General features: G+C 45.2%; 2 long non-coding RNA genes across 2 annotated transcripts in view; one reads left to right on the forward strand and one right to left on the reverse strand.

Annotated features, from left to right (window-relative positions):
- LOC116594412 overlaps positions 1–11,961 on the reverse strand; it is an 85,433-nt gene extending 73,472 nt beyond the window's left edge. The window contains exon 1 of the long non-coding RNA XR_004287210.1: positions 11,830–11,961. This is a non-coding gene — a long non-coding RNA (uncharacterized LOC116594412). The remainder of the gene's footprint in view (positions 1–11,829) is intronic.
- On the forward strand, positions 1,958–7,570 carry LOC116594413. Its single transcript, XR_004287211.1, has 3 exons — positions 1,958–2,077; positions 5,773–5,865; positions 6,746–7,570. It is a non-coding gene; the product is annotated as an uncharacterized LOC116594413 (long non-coding RNA).
- Positions 11,962–20,265: the final 8,304 nt, after the last annotated feature.

The following is a 20,265-nucleotide window of genomic DNA, read 5'->3' on the forward strand; positions in this document are numbered from 1 at the left end:
TCTTTTATATGTAGCCAAAAACAACTCCTGGCTGATGCACTACATTTTAGAGATTAGAGATTCAGATCCCTGGGGCGTCTGGGTGGCTCAGTCATTTAAGTGTCTAACTCTTGATTTCGGCTCAGGTCATGATCTCAGGGTTGTGAGACTGAGCCCCGTGCCTGCTTAAGATGCTCTCTCCTCCTTTCTCTCTGCCCTTCCCTTTTATCTCTCTGCCTCTCTAAAAAGAGAGAGAGAAAAAGAGAGAGAAATCCCTGAAGACTGAGAGATGTTTTATTTAATGCCATTAAACCAATATTCAGAATGAGAAGAGCCCAAGCTCTCCCAACCCCCGTGTTTATGATTTGTCCAGCCTGCACAGCAGTGATTCTCAAACTTTAGCTTGCATTGGAACCATCAGGAAGGCTTGTTAAAACACAAATGGCTGAGCCCCACCCTAGAGTTTCTGACTCAGCAGCCTGGGGTAGGGCCAAGGGACCAAACTTTGAGAATACGCTACCGCTGGACCAAACTCGGCTAACTCCTCTTCCTCTTCCATGGCCAGACCCAGAGCCAAAATCCAGCCCTCGTGACCACGTACTGGAATGTCATATAGTTGGCCACCTTGTCCCTGGGGTCCCAGCTTATGGACACCACCCCCCAACCTAACTAATTTTGCTTCCCCACATCTTCTTACTGTTTCAAAACCCTGATAGCTTCCTACTCTTTATTCGATGAACTCCAAATCCCTCTGCGGGACTTTTCAGACTCACAATCCCCGGCCCTCTCTCCTTACCTACCCCCAACCAGCCATCCCTCTGAAGGGAGAGGAAGCAACATTTCTCTTATTTTATAACCCAGGGGACTGGGAGCACGTCCAGAGAAAAGCTGGCCAGGTCCAAGCCTTTGACAGATCCCAGCTGGAAACCAATGACCATTCCCCTTCTCCACAAGCTTCCTGAGAATGCCCATCGCCCACCCGAGGGAACAAGGCCCCCAGTCCCTTGCAAGAAGCCCATGGCAGGTTCTGCTCCAGGGAAGCAGCAGCAACACCATGGAAACTCGGGCTGAGGTGAGAACATAATGTGCATTTCAACTAATTACTCCAGAAAGGGAACGCAGCCAGGAGGACCTGAGATTGTTTGTGTGCTGTTATTCTGAATTTTGAAAGAGAGGGCAAACTTTGAGGAAATTGGCAGCAACTTCCCCAGGCTCCAGCCAAAATGGCATTCTGTCCTCCCTAAAGCAGCTGTGTGGCTGCGGGCGGCAGTTCTTGCCTTTCTTTGTGTGCACAGAAGGATGCAAGGCATGGGGCACCCGGGAGGCTGCGGGCAGCTCCCAACTCCCAGGAGGAGGGACAGGGCGGCGTGGGGCAGAGGAGCGCCACACGATCCACCAGCTCGAAACCTGGTGTATTTTAGGGTCTCTGTTGTCTGCTCTCCTCAACATCAGTCTTCAAATAAGTATTAGCTGTGCCCTTGCCAGGAAAGCTGGTACCTGGATCACTGAGGGCTTTTCTCTGAGAAGGAGAGCTTTTCATCTGTGGATGGCACGTTTTTTTGCTCCGGCTCCATTAAAAAAGAATTAGTTCTTTTGTGTCTTTGTGCTCAGTCTGGTCTGCTTTCTTCCATTTCTCCTTCGTGCTATTTATTCATGGAAACCTTCCCTCGCCCTAAAAGGGATTTGCTTCTGCTTGGATTTTTTCATTGCCCCATCTGCACTCCCCTGCCACGTCCCAGAACGACCTAGAGTCTGACGCTCCCCTGCCTTCAAAACCATACCACTCCCTTGTGAGTGCGCACAAAACTGTGGCTTTGAATGGCGACTCTTCCAACAAATGCTCGTCGAGGTTCCTGTCTTTTGTGGGCAACCCTCCCTGTCTTGGGCATCCTGGAGGCAGCCTCACTTGCTTGCTTTTTGGTTAAGGGTCCAAAAAAACAAAAACAAAAACAAAAAAAATCCTCTCTCCCACCATGGGGGGCCAGCAGGCCAAGGTACGGGGCTCCTTCCCAAGTCTCTTCCTCAGTGACCCTGCCAGGATGGTTTGGAGGGAAGAGACACAGCTGCAGAGCGTGATAGAAACTCGAAGATACAAAAGGTATTTACTTTTATTGAAAGTCTCTTCCCCCATGTTCATTGACTCAACCCTCCAGTTCTTCCTTTTCGTCACCCAGAGACCTACTGTTTTTGCTTCCTCGGAGTGACTAATCTCTGCACAATTTCAGTGGGAGGAAAGTGAAACCTTTGCCTTGAGTAATTTTAGTAAACTTTATATTCTCCTACCTGGATTTCATCATGGGAAGGTAACTGGAAGATCACCACTCAAAAAGAGGACGGGGGCGAGCGAGATGGGGGGAGAAAGGAAGGAAGGAGAAACAATCTGAACAAGGAAGGACCTGAACACAGAGGACAGAGTCAGGTTCCCCCATTACAAACATCCCCAGAGAAACTTTGGGCTCTGTAAGCTGCCGGCTAACACACCCTGAAATGGATGGTAATTACTCGGTAGTTGTTGAGGCTTCCTTTGTGTAGGATGTCGAGGGAAGGAGGGAAGAGGGTAGCTGACTTTTTATGGGGGATGGAAATTTCAGGTGAACTGAAAGCCCCTGGCAAGCAGGCATCTTTTCTCGGTGTTTCCTTGTTTTTGCCCCAGACCGGGAAGCCATGGCCTTCCTGGCTCTTTCATGGAATTTCTGTGTGGTCTTGGTCTTACTCAATTAACCTCTCCTCTTCTGCATTTCATCATGCGTGTATGGGTATAAGATCAACTTCAAAGAGGTCCAGGGCCTAATTAATGTCTCTAGGGTGCCCAGAGACTCTTGGATGGAAAAAAATAAAACCACCACCTATATGCAGAACTGAGACTGCATGACAGCAGGTGGAAATTATTACTATTAAATGTGACTCCATGTCAGAATACTTGGCAAACTCCTCCTCTAGGGCATGAGAAATGTCAAGCTGATGAGAATAGGCTTCCTCTGTGACTGATGCTTTCTCTCTCTCTCTCTCTCCTTTTCCTCTCTCTTTCTCTGTCTTTTTAACTTGTGAGCAAATGACCATGCTACAGGAGGAAGCAGTATAACCAACAGAAAATGAAAAGTGAGAGTAAAACACCAAAGAGCGTGATGTAATTAACAGCTTCAGGAGAGGACAAATCCGCTTCGCAAACACGACTTCACTCTACCATGTCGGCTTCTTCATCCATCTCTCCTCTCCATGCATCAGTAGGTCTCCCCAGGGTCACAGCCATGCTGAAACTCAGTGCAACATGGATGGAATGAAGCTTCCGAGGTCAGGAAGATAATCCTTTACACTAACTTCTCAAAAGAATCAGTCAAAACCTTTACCAATCCTGACCATCTTCCCATTAGTTACTTCCTGAAGAGTCAATTAATGGCAATTAATTAATTTTAAGAGTCAATTAATTAATTTTAAGCCCTCCAACTGGCCTTCATCTCATGTCAATGGACAACAGTACCATCTTTGCTGTGAGCATAACAAGACTGCAGGATTTTCTTTCAGGGAAGATGGCTGGGTAAAGTCAAACCTACATTTGTTCAGTCATCTATTTAACACATATTTATGGGGTTCCCTTGGAGTGATGAGCACCATGTTTCAGAGCACATGGGGACACGAAGACAAAGCAGACAGATCGTTGGTGTATTGGACTAGCTGAAAATGGGTTCCTAAACCACTTACACAGCAGGATAGATAGGAATGTAGTTATTAAGTCTTATATGATGGAGATGGTCTCGGTCAGGGATTTTTTAAACTCAACAAAGTAACAAAAGGGAGAAAATGGCTGAATGTCATTAGGTTTGGTTGGTGCTGTCTGTTTTTTGTAAGGTATCCTTCCTTTCTGGATATATTAGGATCCCTTTTTATACTACACTAACCTCCAGGTCACCTTATAGACAAAATCTCCTCACTCTCCCTGTTATTTCCTATATTCTTATTGGCTTTCTATTTTTCATGTAATGTGTATTGGAACTCACCAATAACAATCTTTTGAGTGTTGAAAACAGACAAGCTAAAGTAATGTATCAGTCAGGGTTCTCCAGGGAACCACAGCCAATCAGAAACATATGTATATATGTTTCTGATTGGCTGTATATATGGCATATATATATGTTTATATATACATGTGTATATATGTATATATATATATATGAAATCAGGAATTGACTCACATTATTATGGAGGCTAGCAAGTCCAAATTTTCAGGGTGGGCTGGTAAGCTGGAGACCCAGCAAAGCCAGTCTGCCAGTTTGAGTCCAAAGGCTGTCTGCTATAGAACCAGGAAGAGCCGGTATTATAGGTAAAGTTGGCTGTCTGCTGGAGAATTCTCTCTTATTTTGTGAAGGTCAGCCTTTTTGTCTTCAGCTGATTAGATAAGGCCGACTCACATTATGGAGCACAATCTGCTTTACTCAAAGTTCTCCATTTTTTTTCTTTATTTTTTTTTTAAGATTTTATTTATTTATTTGACAGAGAGAGATCACAAGTAAGCAGAGAGGCAGGCAGAGAGAGAGGGAGAAGCAGGCTCCCCGCTGAGCAGAGAGCCCGACACGGAGCTCGATTCAAGGACCCTGGAACCATGACTAGAGCCAAAGCAGAGGCTTTAACCCACTGAACCACCCAGATGCCCCAAAGTTCACCAATTTAAATGTTCATCTCTTTAAAAACACTCTCACTGGAAGACCCAGACTAATGCTTAATCAAATATCTAGGTACCTTGTACCCTAAGCAAACTGACACATAAAATTAACATCATAGGTAAAAAGCCCTATACCAACACAATTTTTTGACTTCTTTTTTTTTCTTTATATCTTATGTGAAGTGTTTATTCATATCTTTTGCTTATTTTTTAATGAGTTGTTTGTTTTCTAATTAGGTTCTGAGAGTATATACATATATACATAGATAGTTTTTAATTTTTCAATTAAAAATTAAGTATGTGATTTGCAAATATTTCCCCCATCTGTGGTTTGTCTTTTCATTCCCTTAATAGTACAAAACTTCTTGATTTTGATGAAATCCAATTTATTAATTTTTTTCTATGACCAACTTTTTTTTTTAATTTATTTTCAGCGTAACAGTATTCATTGTTTTTGCACCACACCCAGTGCTCTATGCAATCCATGCCCTCTCCAATACCCACCACTGGTTCCCCCAACCTCCCCGCACTGCCCCTTCAAAACCGTCAGATTATTTTTTTACTTCTTGTAGTATCTTTCCCTATCAGAGTGTTTATAACTATCCCTCTCCATTTCATAATGTTACGAAGAAGATAACAAACACATGACTAGTGAACAAATTAAATATTCTAGGTTCAGTCTTATTCTATCTGCTACCATTCTTGATGTATTGTCATACCATTTAAGTATATTTCTTAAATGCAAAAGATGCTAGCTCCAAACATGCTTCCAAAATCTATTATAATACCTTAGTGCTACAATTTAAAAAAAAATAGATGGATTTCTTAAATACCTGAAAAATAACAGATTGCCCTCCCCCCCTCAAGTTCCACCCAATCTTCTCTTTTGAAATCAAGAAAATGTCAATGCCTCAAAGAGCTACTGACCTACTTCATTACTTGATGTCCCACATACACTGGGGAAGGGAGCAGAGCATAAATCACGGGCACTCCCTGCTTTCAAAAAAGGAAGCTGGCTTTGGAAGAAAGGAGCACCTCACTGCAAGGAAGTTGCATCACATACATTTAATCTGCAAGAGCATTTGACCTCTTTTGAAGTAGGCAGCAAATAATCATGATTTTCATTTGCTTTGCAGGTACAGATGATGTTGTGACAATGACTTCAGATAAAATTACACACCATAATCATTAACTACAAGTTACAGATTGGCAGCAGGGCCATAAATACAGTAGGTATACAACAAATGCTTGTTAGAGTTACATTTTGTTTTTCAACAGATAGTTTGAAATGAGTCATTGCAATACTGATGTTTGTTAATTCATTTAACCAATATACATGGTTGAGTACTTTTTGTAGACTAAGCTCCTTTGAGAACATAAAAATGAGTAAGCACTTATTCCTAGCCAGAGAAGTCCAGAGCCTGGTACACAAGATAGACGAGTCAACAGAGAACTAAAAGAACAAGATGAAAGATGACACGCAGGGGTATCTACTAAGGACTATCAAAGCAAAGAGGAATGACTTTCCCTAAACTGCCTTCTTTGAGTCATCACTGTGTAGATCATACCTAAAGTATTCTCACAAAGGATAGCTAGGGGTTGTATTCCAAAGTCAAAGCCATGATATATCAGTGAAGAGACATGAGAGAACTAGTAAAGATACGGAGTACTGATACTGCAGTAATCACTGATTACTCTTACGCCTGGTATCTACAGTCGGATAACAATAAATTATTTTTTCATCTCAACAACTTTGAACTAAGAATAATTTATATCAGAATTGGCGATCACACACGCTTTCCCTAGTACACTGCAACCTACTTAAGAGCTACGTTACATCTCTCTCTGACTAATCACTTTGTAGTCTGTGGTCAATAAATCCTTCCCCTGCCACATATGGTGCCAACTTTCACACAGTTCAAATTTCCAGTTGAAGGGCGGTAAGGCCCAGCAGAAAATGGTCCTCATGTGAGACAATAGGTGACGTATCAAATGACTAGAGACCATTCTTGGTAACCGGTTGAGTTTTGCAGCAGGAGGTATTACATATACCCTATTTGTCTACTATCCTAGCACTCCTTGATCCAATCCTGTGGATTTGCTTTTCAGATATCAGACCTGGAAACAAAATCTTGAGCTATAAATGTTCCTTCAAGTAGCCTCATTATGCAAGTAAAGAATCACAGGCCAAAGTAACTTACCCAAAATGGCACAGTTAGAAAATGATGAAGCCAGAACTATAGTCTAGAGTTTCTTATTCTTTATTCTTATTCTGTCAAACTCTGAAGGCACTATTTGATAAAAATGCCATCCTGAAGGCAACATTAGTAACTGCCACTTGAATGATCTGGAATTCAGGATCAGTTATCAACAAATACATTGCACGTGGAAAACCAAAGTTCCCTGAAAGAAATTGGGGACACTGGAACAATCTGTAGGGATGAGGCAATGGTCATACTGTGGGAAATACGCAAGAACCCTAAGAGAAACATGGTCTTCTACAAAGCGTGGACTCCGTGAAGACAAGTGTTGTGTGGATTCATTTCTCTCCACAGTGCATAGCAACACCTGGCAATGGACGATCAACAAAGCCTTGTATGCCCAAAATGAGTGGCTCTGCACGGATCTTCACAATGACACAAATAAGGGGAATGCTCATGTGAATGGGTTATCGATATGGAGCACAGCACCTCCCTGAAGGTTGCACTATTTACAGAAACGAAGGGGAGTTGTTGGCATTCCCTCTGTTGAGTGATAACAACAGACCACACCTCATTGATTTGAAAGTTGATGGCCTTATTAAGAAAGAAATAGAATGTCTCAAACCGGAAATAGAATGTCTCTCTTTCCTTCAGATCTGCTTTAAAATTCACCTTTGCTGACCACTAACACTACTATTATCTCTTGTCATGAGTTTCATGAATGCATATGATTTTCACTTTCTGGCTTGAAACAAGTCCTCCCTTAAATGACCACTGGAGAGAGAGAGAGAGCGCCTGTGTCAATCAACCAACTCCAAATAAAACAGTGAACTTGATTTCCATTTCTAAGAGTAACATCTTAAGGCTCAAAGAACCATGGGAGTTTGGCCAAACTTAATAAAACAAGGAGAAGTCGACCAGCTCCTGGACTACCAGTTGTACAGGGCACACAACTGTCCAAGTTTTCAAGAGACACCTGGAAGCAAATAAAGAGAAAAATACTGCCAGTATTAATTGCATTAAGATTCAAGATTACACCTGCCATCACATCATAAATGCTCATTAGGTATTTGGCAACAAGAGCTGATATAAATGAAAAGAAAAGTGACATTCTGATTAAAAACCAAGATTTAAAAGACAGTTAATATCATGAAAAACTCTTCGAAATAAATTGGGACATGGAAAAGAGCTATATGATCCCAGCTGTACAAAAACTCTAAAATGTGTTTGCAATGCGTCATCTAACACTGCGTAACAAACTTCTCTAAAACTTAGTAGCTTAACCCAACAGGGCATTTAGTTTGTCCATGAATCTGTAATGGGGTCCGAGGTCGGTGGAGACAGCTCCTTTCTCCTCCACTCAGTGTTGATTGGGACAACCTGAAGCCTGGACCCAGAGTCATCCAAAGTTTTGTCCAGTCACATAAGTCGTGGTTGATGGTGGCTGTTGACTACAGCCTTGTGGGTCTCTCCTTTCAGTCTTCCTATAAAGGATAGTTTGGACTCCCTCACAGAATGGTGGCTGGATTGAAGAGCGAGCATCCCACCAGCAAGAGCGAGTCAGCCAGGAAGTAGCTGGATTGCATTCTCTACCCTCACCTTTGAAACCACACAGCATCACTCCCAAGATTTCCCAATAGAAGAGTATCAATGTTACCTTGCAAAAAGAGCATGTAGGATGGAGTATGCTTTGAGGTGACCATTTCTAGAATACACTCCACCACACAGAGGAAAAAACAGAGAGTAGATATACCAAAATGTTCTGATTTTTCTTCAGTGTCCTGATAATGGCTTATCTACTTTTTTCTATCTGTTTTTCCAAATCTTAACAATTGGCATGCTTTACTCTCATAATCATTGCTCTATCATATATTTGGTGGGAGTGAGGGGCAGCAATGGGAATGTAATCACTTTTCCCATAAGAAGCCTTTATTACTAGCAAAGTTTAGATTCTGAGATCCCCTTATCCAAGAGTTTAACTCATTCATTATGTATGCACTAAGCTAACCTTCCCAGAGAAGGTTCTGATTTAAGGAATGCTTGGTGCTCAGAAAAACAAAACAAACAAACAGAAAAAAATGTTCCATATGATTGAAAACCTTTCCCTCCTAGATCTTATCCCTGAGGGAGATAACATGCATGGAAACATTTTAAAGGCTCTGGACTAGTCTGCTACAAAGACATTATTAACCCCGTTTACCCAGCATTTGAGCCCAATGTTTGTGCAGTTGAAGACACTTGAAGGGTCTCCTTCCCTAAACCAGGATTTCTCAACCTCAGCCTCATTGACATTTTGGGCTGGATAGTTTTTTGTTGTAGAGAATTGCTCTGCTAGAATTCCTCCCACTAGATGCCAGTTCCAACACCCACTCCTATCCCAAACGCGTAAAAAAAAAAAAAAAAAAAAAACCTCCAGACATTTCCAAATGACCCCAGAGCACAAAATCACCCCTGGTTGAGAACTCGTTCTTCAAATTAATGAGCAAAATTGGTTATTTGCTTGCCAATTATGAAGAAAGAAAGGAAGGAGAGGGAGGGAGAGAAAGGAAAGATGAAAGGAAGAAAGAATGAGGCTTGCCCAGATAATTCAAGAAATCAGCGGAAGGTTGCTGTGGATGAGGTGACTAAATACACATGTGGGAGTCACCTCCAAAATCAAGCACACTCACTGACCAGAGATCCCTTCCACTAAGCAAGTAGCAAGAGCAAAACCAAAAGTATTTGCTTCTATAGTTCTCATTTTTTTAAAGATTGTATTTATTTGTTTTAGAAAGAGAGCATGAGTGGGGTGCCCGAAGCCTCTGCCTTCGGCTCAGGTCATGACCCCAGCGTCCTGGGATCAAGCCCCGCATTGGACTCTCTGCTCAGCGGGGAGCCTGCTTCCCTTCCTCCTCTCTCTGCCTGCCTCTCTGCCTGCTTGTGATCTCTGTCTGTCAAATAAATAAATAAAATCTTTAAAAAAAAAAAAAAGAAAGAAAGCGAGCATGAGTGGGGTGATAGGGGGAGAAGAGGGAGAGAGAGAATCCCAAGCAGACTCCTCACTGAGCACAGAGTCCAATGCTGGGCTCGATCTCATGACCCATGAGATCACAACCTGAGGCTAAACCAAGAGTCAGACACAACTGACTGAGCTGCCCAGGTGCTCTATAGTTCTCATTTTTAAAAACCTACAGTCATGGTGTGCCTCGGTGGCTCAGTCAGTTAAGCATCTGCCTTCAGCTCAGGTCATGATCCCAGTGTCCCAGGATCGAGCCCCACATCAGGCTCCCTATTCACTGGGGAGGGTCCTTCTTCCTCTGCCCCTCACCTGACTCATGCTCTCTCTCTCTCTCTCTCTCTCAAATAAATAAAATCTTTTTAAAAATAAATAAATAATAAAAAGTTCTCATCAGATCATGCCTACCCAGTCTAAATAAAAGTTCTACCATGTTTACAAAAAGACTGATTTCCAGAATTTTTAAAGAAATAAACTTCTTTTTTTTTTTTCTTTAAAAAACATCCTGGGTTTGCTGCAAAGTTGAGCAGGTTTGCCAACTAGAAATCAAGGAACCGACTTTAATAAGTTATATATATGTTATTAGCAAATACATTATTTACATTTAAATAATGCCTTCTCTTAAAAATAGTTGATCTAGCTAATGATCTTACTTACAGAGCAATGTAAATATTAAAGTTTCTTCAAATTCATATCCACATTGGTGAGAGCCACAAATCCATTAAACGCCAACTCTTCAGAACTACCCAAAATATCCGCCCTTTTCCACGGGCTCTTCAGATACTGCAAATACCATTAAGTTCTCTAAACTTAAACAGAATCGTCCAAAAAAGAACAATAATGACAAAAAAAGATAGCAAAGAGCTGGAAAGAACCTGAAAAGGGATACCTTTTGAAATTTTAAGAGCAGGGTAACATCAGAGATCACATGCCCAGCTTTCTTTGGAAAGCAACCTCCAGGATGAACCCTGTGTTCCCTAAAGGTGTTCACAAGGACACCTAAAGATGTTCCCTGGGCAATCCCCTCCCCTTGAGTGGGAGATCCGGACATCTGGTAGCTGCTTCTACCCAGTAGTTTAGGGCAAAAATGATGGAATGCCACTCCCAAAATTAGGTTCTGTGTCCTCTCTTGCTTGTCCTGCGGGAAGCAGCCGCCATGTTCTGAACTGCTCTGTGAAGAGGCCCAGGATGTTGGGAAATGAGGGAGGCTTCCACAACCAACAGGGAACCGGGCTTCTCAGTCCAGTCTTGCACAAGGAACAGAATCCTTCCAAGAACCAAGTGAGGAAACTTGGCTCCTTCCCTGATGGAGCCTTTCGGTGAGGTCATTCTCCGATGTTGGCTTCACTGTAATAAACTCTTGAGAGGAAAGCCCTCCGCCTTGTTGCTCCTGGATTGACGCCCCACAGAGACAGTGAGGTTCCACAGGTTTATTGTTTGGGGATAATTTGTTTTATAGAAATAGATAATGTTACGGAGGGAACCATGTCCCTCAGAACGCGTATCCTCACGCCCTCTACCCCCAGGACCCCAGAGTGTGACTGTATTTGGGGACAGGACCTTGAAAGAGGTCACTGAGTTAGAATGAGGCCATAAGGATGAGTTCTATTGTGGTTTGGTGTCCTTGCAAGAAGAGAAAGAGAGGCCAGAGAGGCACACACACAGAGAAAGACTGCATATGAGGACACAGGGAGAAGGCAGCCATCTTCCAGCCACCGAGATAGGCCTCAAGGAAAACCACACCCGCTGACACTATCATCGTGGTCTTTCCCCCTCTGGAACTATGAGGAATAAATCCCTGCGGTTTAAGCTCTTGGTCTTTGGTAATTTTCTGTCAGCCCTACCAAACCAATATAGATAATTAGCACACTTTCTTTTTCTTAACAGGTGGCACGTAGACTAGCCCACGGGTGGCAAATGGCATGGGCCAAACCTGGCCTTGCTGCCTGTCTGTGTAACAAAGTTTCATTAGAACACGGCCATGCTCATATGTTTACTTATGTCTTCCCCTAGATCCCTACCGCAAGGCTGGAGTCGAGTGGCTGTGACAGAAGCCATATGGCCCACAGAGCTTCTAATATTTACTCTCTGGCTCTATATGAGAAAAAGTTTGCTTGCTGACCCCTGGACTCAACAGTCTCCAAGGAATCAAGTATTCAGACTGCGCAATGTAGGCTTCTAGAACCCGGAACCCCTGACACCAGGATGACAATCTATACAGTTGGCATCTCAAAGGATGGTCCCAGGCCCAGCATCAGCAGCATCAGCACCACCCAGAAACTGGCTAGAATGCACATTACCAGGCCTTACCCCAGACCCCCTGAATCAGAAGTTATTGGGGTGGACAGTCTGTGTTTTCACAAGCTGTCCACATCACGGATGGGAACCATAGCACTACATCATTCTCCCAGCTCACATCCTTGCATTGAAAACGTGGTAAAAATAGTTTTACTCTTTAAAAAAAAAAAAAAAAAGAAGAAGGCAGATAAAAATGATGCCCACAAAAAGGGGGGTATTTTCAAAGGATGTAATCCAATGTTCCTTGATTAGAATGAGAAATGAAGGTGATAATAGGTACTCATAATATGATTTCTTTTTTTTTTCATAATATGATTTCTTGATCGCTATCATTTATCTCCCTTTGTGGAATTAGAAAAAAAAACAAACAAACCCACAGCTGTCAAAATGTGTGTTTACTTTAGCTGTCAGTTAGAAATGTCCTCTGCATTGTACGCCCTGACAGTGCCAACCTCCTCCAAGGAGAGACTGTTTTGCGTCCTATACTTGCCATACGCTGAAACAAAAGCAGGTTCAAAAATGCTCCTTCCCAGACCCAGTCCATAAAGTCTAATTTTGACTTAGATATTCAAACTGACCAAAGTAACAACACAAATTCAGGGCATTAAATCTATTTTCTAAAGGTAAGGGCTTAAAGAAAAAAAAAAAAAAAGAGAGAGAGAGAGACAGGAAATGATGACGCCCACACACTCAGAAGAGGAATCCCAGGACCAAAAACCCATTTCCTGCCCTGCGAGGTAACAGAAACGTCTCCTCTTTATCTATAATCTGGTCCCTGTGCCACTCAGAATCAGGGTTGGCAGAAGAATTCTGTTTCTTCTTTTCCTTGAAAAACACAGAACTAGAGTGGAGTCCCCTATCTTGTCTCTATGCATGAAAGAGGAGAAAAAATCATTTTCCATTCATTCCCCGTGAAGCCCTCGGCCCCACTCCTGCTCCGCTCACCCATCCAAGCTGACCCTTCTGTGTGTTCGGCAGGTATGTCTGCTGCGAGGGCAGACCAGGGAGCGGTGAACCAGGGTTTTGCGTTCAGACTCGGTCCTGGTGCCCTCAAGCAACCTTCAACGATGCTGGGTTTTCGTCAAACCAACAAGATCCAACCGCCCTATCAGTTCACTTTGAGGCCAGATGGATATGATTAGGAAGACAAATCAAGGTTTTGGGATCATCTATTTCCTTGGGAGTGTGAACAGCTCCAAAGGGTACCACTTGAGGAAACCTGCTTCTCTTTTACCTGCTATTTGACTTTTTCCCTCTGGTGTCAGGGCTCTAATGCTCTGTATGGAACCAGGGAGTGGGGGAGGGGGCTATTGATTAGCCAATATGTGGACCAGGGCACACATAATCCAGTTTGATCAATTTCCAAGTCTCGAACAAGGAAACGTGTGTCAAATTATTAGACTCTTTTTCAAATCTGCCTCTAATCTAAGCTGAACTGTTGGTTCAGGGTAGAAGAATTCTGTCTTCTCCTTCTTTTTTTTTTTTTTTTAAAGATTTTATTTTTTTATTTATTTGACAGAGAGACAGATTACAAGTATGCAGAGAGGCAGGCAGAGAGAGAGAAAGGAGGAAGCAGGCTCCCCGCTGAGCAGAGAGCCGGATGTGGGGCTCGATCCCAGGACCCTGGGATCATGATCTGAGCTGAAGGCAGAGGCTTTAAACCACTGAGCCACCCAGGTGCCCCAGAAGAATTCTGTCTTCTTTGGGTTCTCAGCATCATTGTGCTAAGGGAAAGAACGCTGTGTTATTCCATTTACATCAAACTGCAGAAATTTCAAGCTAATTGACAGAGACAGGAAGTCGATCGTGGTTGCCTAAGGTTGGGGGCGGGAGGAGGGAGGACTTCAAAGGAACATTAGGAAACTCGAGGGGGTACATTCACTAGTTGGAGTGTGGAGACCGTTTCATGGCTTCACACACATGTCAAAACGCACCGGGCTGTACACTTGACACAGGAACAGCCCACTGCGTGTCAAGCGTAGCTACATCACTATGATTTTGTTTTTTTTTTTGTTTGTTTTTTCCTGGTTGGATTCCTACCTTCTTTTCACTGCAGAGCCCAGATACGATGCAAACTGGGTATGTACCGTCCCTTCGCTAAGTGCTTGGAGAAGTCAGATCAGGGATCACTTTTAGCAACAGCATCAGGCTTTCCGCTGAGACATGTCGTCCTCCTCACTCTGGATTCCCCCCATCCCCACCCCAAACCCAGCTGTGCCCCAGAAGAACTCTCCGTCTGTGATTCCACGGTCATAGACTTCTCTGATGTCTTCTCTCCAGGACAGGAAAGAGCTGACAAGGGCCACTCTTCCTTTCCTTTCCATGAAATCAAAGAAGGGGACAAACCCAAGGTGAGAGGTCAAGTCGCCGGATGCCCGGGACCCCATGCACGCCACAGAAACCAGCCACCAGCAGCAATTTACCTTGACCTGGGGATAGGGGCCTTTTGAGTGGGTTGAGTCTAGATCTGATCTCGGAAAACACAGAAAAGTGAGAGAGGGGAAAATCACCTGGGTAGAAACATTTCCCGCAGGGCCCTGACCTCGGGGGAGACCCTTTGTCCTTCCTGACCTCAGAGGAAAGCCCCCTGCTTCTCCAAGCAGCCTCGCACCCGCAAACAGATGCTGACCAGGAAGATGCCACGCCGTGCGAAGCTGCAGGTTGCAGTAAGCTGCCTTCCCTCAGTTTACACACTCAACTAAAGTCGTTCACCAGCAACAACAAGCACCAAGCCTCCTCACAGGGCCCCCATCTGAGAGCTAGATGACTCCCCTAGCCGCCCATCAGGTGTTGCGGCGATAACCTCTTACTCTGCCCCTGTTGCTCTTAATGGCTCCCACCCAGGTCACCCCCCACAAACCCAGCTGCTTATTTCTGCATGTCCACTATCATGAGATGAGTCTTGGATACGGGTCCTATCCGAGATGAAGGGAACAAGCTGCGGGTGCCCCTCCAGGATGCATACCCTTCTTGGACCACAAGGTTCCAAACTGAGCTGGTGTTTGGGGGTGGGCGGGGCAGGGGTGGGGGAAGGGCACGTGATGCCCATAGGGCAAACATTCATGACGTCTCCTGCATTTCGAGGACTCTGAAGCTAATTTCTAAAGGGGAGTTGCGGGCATATCATTTCCAGTCAGTCCTAAATCAAAGCACAACTACTGGAGATTCCATAGACTTTTCTGTTTAAACCTTTAACACCTCTGAGATTGCACTGTTTGTGCACCGATGTCCACTAGAATATAATGACCACGAGCGGTTTCTTACAAAATGCTAAGTTCCTATATTTAGTATAAAAGCATAGCTCACAACTGGAGAGATTTTCCCAATGTCTGGGGACATTTTGGACTGTCAGCCCTGGAAGTGGGGGGAGCTAATGGCCTCTGGTAGGTAGAGACCACGATGCTACTAAGCCCCCCACAGTCCTGAGGAGAGCCTCCCTCAGTCACACACACACACACACACACACACACACACACCAAAAATTATCTCCCCGAAAATGTCGGTGGAATGGAGGTTGAGAAACCGGGACACACAATGAAAAGTTGTATCTCTCTGGGGACTCGTTGAATTTATGGAAAAGCAAGCCACCCCCATTTAAAATTCGGTTTCCAGAGTCTGGTGTTAGGCAGAGCATCTGACTTTTCTGCCTCGGTTTTGCAGGTGTGCGAAACGGGAACGCTCCGATGTCAAAGATTCGCCTTCCCTCTGTCTTCCTTCCTGAGAGCGGCTAATGAAGGTGTGCCGAGTACTTTGAAGATTTTAATTACTGTTATCCCCGGTTATCAGTTCAAGGCTGTACAGCTCCTGGGAGTCCTGCAGATGGGATACTGAGCAAAAGAGCTCGTCCTGTCGCTGCTGTTCCCGCGTATCCCTCTCGGAGGGCAGTATCAAGCCCTTAGGCTTGAATTACTCAAAGCCGAATTACTCAAATCAACTTTAGAATCTACTGAAAGAAACCAAGGGTTCTCACAATTAAATCACAGCCTTTCCCAAAGTCAAGGACTTCTACTTGCCAGCAAGCAAGATTCAGAAAGTCTTCGCATGTGGCAAGGATTCAATAGATCTTGGTTGATTGCTAGCTTGAGGCATAATTCACATCAAATGTAGAACCAAATTGGAGATATTAACACGTAAATTTCTGAGGATCTGAAGCCATGAGGATCACACACATTATCTTTATTTTTTTTTTAAGATTTTATTTATTTATGTGAGGGGGAGAGAGAGAGAGAGAAAATGAGCAGGAGGAAATGGGAGAAGCAGACTCCCCACTGAGCAGGGATCTCAATGAGGGGGGTTCGATCCCAGGACCCCCGGATCACGAACTGAGCCGCAGGCAGACGCTTCACCGACTGAGCCAACCAGGCGCACCCCCATACACCATTTTTAAAAACTATTCCAATGCCTCACGTATATTAAGCACCGCCCTTTAAAAAAGTTTATACTTCAAAGTCCGCTGGAGGACCGAAGTGTCCTCAGTCCCTCACAAAGTTGCGGCCATGCCGCCGGTCACCTGATGGGGTTCACCACCCAAACCCCTTGGCCTGAGAGAGGACGATCCTCTGAGCCTCTTTTCCTCGAGGCCCCGCTCCCGGATCCCGAGCATCTCTGTGCAGAAATGACGGCGGCCCTCACATTCACAGAGCCGGGGGAATGAACCTGCGGACCTCCACGGGGCACACGCTACATAAATCAGCCCCGTGAGAGCCGCCCTGAGACTCTGAAAAGAGGAGGGCGTGTGTCTGTCATCGTGGAATGTCCAGCTGACCTGAGAAGTCAAGGCAGCGTCGAATTACAGCCAGCTCACCCTGCCAGGCATGCAGACGGGTTCGAGTGACTAGCATGATTTATAAGGGCTCGAGGAAAATGCAGAGGGAAAGACCCTCCCGGAGAGGCCTGGGTGGGCTTCTTGGATCTGGGGGATTTAAGAGGGCCTGAAAGCAAAGTAGGAGCTCCGGAAGGCAATGCTTAAAAAAAAGACAGCCTGCCTGCTTGGCTCTTCTCACTCCCCTGCCCACTGCAAAGTGATCGCTCTGATTGTTCCAGGCAAAATTTTACCTCCAGCCCTTGGTCTGGCTGAGTTGGATGTTCCATTGCTTGGTGACTCGGCCATAAACTAGAGCTTTTCCCCGATTGAGAGGGGACCGAAGCAGACCTGGGGTTCTCACACTGGAACCTGCATCCTATCAGCTAGAGGGCTTGGTGCGACACGGCTCCTGGGGCCCCCACCAAGAGCTTCTGACTCAGGGCTGGGACCTGAGAGTCTGCATTTCCATCCAGGCCCCAGGCCATGCTGCCGTGGCTGCTCGGAACTTTATTTGGAAAACGGTTGAAGGAGAGTGTGGACCCCTTCGAGCAAATACAAGACCTCTTTGGGGAAGCTGTCCATCACGGCCTGTGCCGGGATGACGTCATGTTATCGGAGGTCCAACATCAAGAACTCAGGAAGGCTCAAAGGCCTGGCTCTGTTCAACAAACATTTCTTGAACCCCTGCCATGGACCAGGGTCTTTGCAATGACATCATCTCACTGACATTTTTCGTCCCGGTTTGGGGGGTCAGAGTTAACTGATGCAAAAATGCTTCTGTGGGTTACCGTAAAGAAAAAGAGGAGATAGACCAGGGATCTAACAAGAGATTTCAAGACACACACACACACACACACACACACACAACCACACCCACACACACACCCTGAAGTGACCTTGCACAGGAAGGGGTGGAGGCCAGCAAAAGGGACCAGAGAGAAAAAAACAACCCAAGGCAGACAGCAGATAAACTCGTCTGTGGTCAGGTCCAAAGCCTAGGAATTGAATCAACTCTGGAAAGTGGTCAAACCCCCCTCTCCGCCGCCCCCCGCCCCAGATCTGGCACATTTTTAACTGGCATTTTCTTCATTTTTAAAGCTGTTTACCACGCATGGCCCCTGAGAATGCATCTGAGGTTTTCAGAATGTCCTACAGAGTCCGGGTAGAACCCAGATTCTTTCGTCCATGTCAGATACATGTTCCTCTTTGCAAAGAAGACCAGGGCGATTTCTGCCAGCGGCACTACGTTTTATTTCTTTTTAATGAGCGAAGCTGAAAAATAAGTTCACCAGTTGAAACTGTCAGGGAAATTTGAGATGGCAAATGCGATTATTAACTCAGTCGAAATGTATTATTAATAATAATGCTTAGCTCTGTTGTAGCATTTTCTGTCTTCAAAGCCATTTATAAACATCAACTAATTAATCCTTACCTCAGCATGGTGAAGTAATTAAGTATTATTATCCCATTTTACAGAGAGGGAAACTGAGGCACCCACAGGGAAGCCCCTCGCCCAGGGCCACAGAAAGGGTCGGATGTGCTCTCAGAGTCATGGGACTTCTCTGACTTTTTTTTTTATCAGACCCTGGGAAGGTCTCACTGCTGGGGAAAAAGAAGCTTCTAGAAGGAACCATGCCTCCCCCCCAAAAAAGGGATGGATAGAGAAAGCCCCTGGACCCTGGCTCTGCATGGCACCTTGCTACAAATAATCAGAATTTTATTTTTCTTGAGTGTTTTCCTTCCTCATTAACTTTATAAAGCCATACTGACTCAGGGGGAAATGCCAAAGCTTTTTAATGATGTATGAAATTTTAAAAAAAGAGAAACCCTCCTGCCCACACAGAGAGAATACAGGCCCGGTGCCGGGCCTCCCGCTTTCTCTCTCTCCTTCTGCAGCAGCCCCGTTTCTGGGCCCTGTCGCTCAGCTGCAGCCAGGAACTTTTTTTTTAAGGGAAAGAAAACGTGCATCGAGACTTCCCAGGCTCCCAAAGAGCGGAACTTGCTTCTAATTGCCCTTTTACCAACTTTCTCCTCACTTCCATCCCCGGGACTTAGGTCAGAGCCGGCGGCCCACCATGGGCGCCCGCCTGGTGTTTTCCTTCTCTTTGGTCTCCTGTTCCCTCGCTGGCCCTCCTGCTTCCAAATCCTCTCTTTAGCAAGAAAGGCGACGGCTTGGGTCTGAGCGCGGGCACTCTCTAAGTCTCTGCCCACAGTCTACAGCTTCCGCGGTTGTTCAGGAAAGGTCTCAGACTAAAAGTGCCCCGTGTCACCGTGTGACGGGTTCCTTCTGAGCCCGGGGCTTCCAGGGGCCCCTTCCTGCTGGGTCCTTGCGGTAGGAGCCTTTCCCCCCTTGGTTGCACGCCCACAGTGTGCAGGGGGAGTCTGGGGTGGGCGGGACTGAAAGCAGTTCGGCTCCGCTCCTGGCCTGGTGGAGACCCCCCACCCTGCACCCCGGGTCCCCCCACCCCGCCCTTGATTCTGCCCTGCCAGCTTCACCTCGTCTTGCTGTGTGAACCACATCACCGTTTGTAAGCATGTCCACTGGTGATTTTCTGTCTTGTGGGTTCATGTGAAAGTCATCTCTAGGAGCTGTTAAATCCCCCACACGGTGTAAAAGACATCTGCAAATTTGAGGGGGGAAAAAAAAAACTGCAATGTCAGACTTTAGTGATTAGGGACACCCATTTGTGTGATAAAACCATAAAGAGAAGCCCAGAAATGATTACCATATGAAACAGGTTACTGGTTACTTCTTAGGGTGTGGAAGGGCTCTGAGTAAGGGGCATGGGGAGGGCCTCTGGGGTGCCCAGCAAAGACTTCTCTCTTAACGGGGGGGTGTGGTTACACGAGTGTTCGCATTACCATTCATTAATCACTATGTAATATGGGCTTCTGCAGTTTTCTCCGGTTCTGCTCTAATTTATAGTTTTTTTTTAAGTTCTAAAAAAATCTGTGCCACTACATGGACCTCATTCAGAGCATATGGGCAATGCCCCAAGAGCACTGGTGGGTTCTACTGTACTTTGGATTTAATAAAATTATTTCTATTTCCCCTCATTAAATCCAAAAGTATCTCTTAGAGTTCCCCCCAAGAAAAGGTAACAAGTTTTGAAGCTTTCCCTGGGTGAATTGGTCTTTGAAATGTGCCCGGTAATAGATGGAAAGAGTAAAGTTTCGTTTCTTCTCTTCTGCTGAAGTTGTTGAGGGCTCCAAGTCTTGGAATGGGGATGGGGGGCGGGTAGGGGGGTAGGGAGAACCTCAGTCCCAATAGGACACATTACGGGGAGCCCCGATTTCCCACGGCCGGTTTGGAGGACCAGCGCCCCTCAGG

Source organism: Mustela erminea, chromosome 6 (genome assembly GCF_009829155.1).
Source record: "Mustela erminea isolate mMusErm1 chromosome 6, mMusErm1.Pri, whole genome shotgun sequence".
NCBI lineage: Eukaryota > Metazoa > Chordata > Mammalia > Carnivora > Mustelidae > Mustela > Mustela erminea.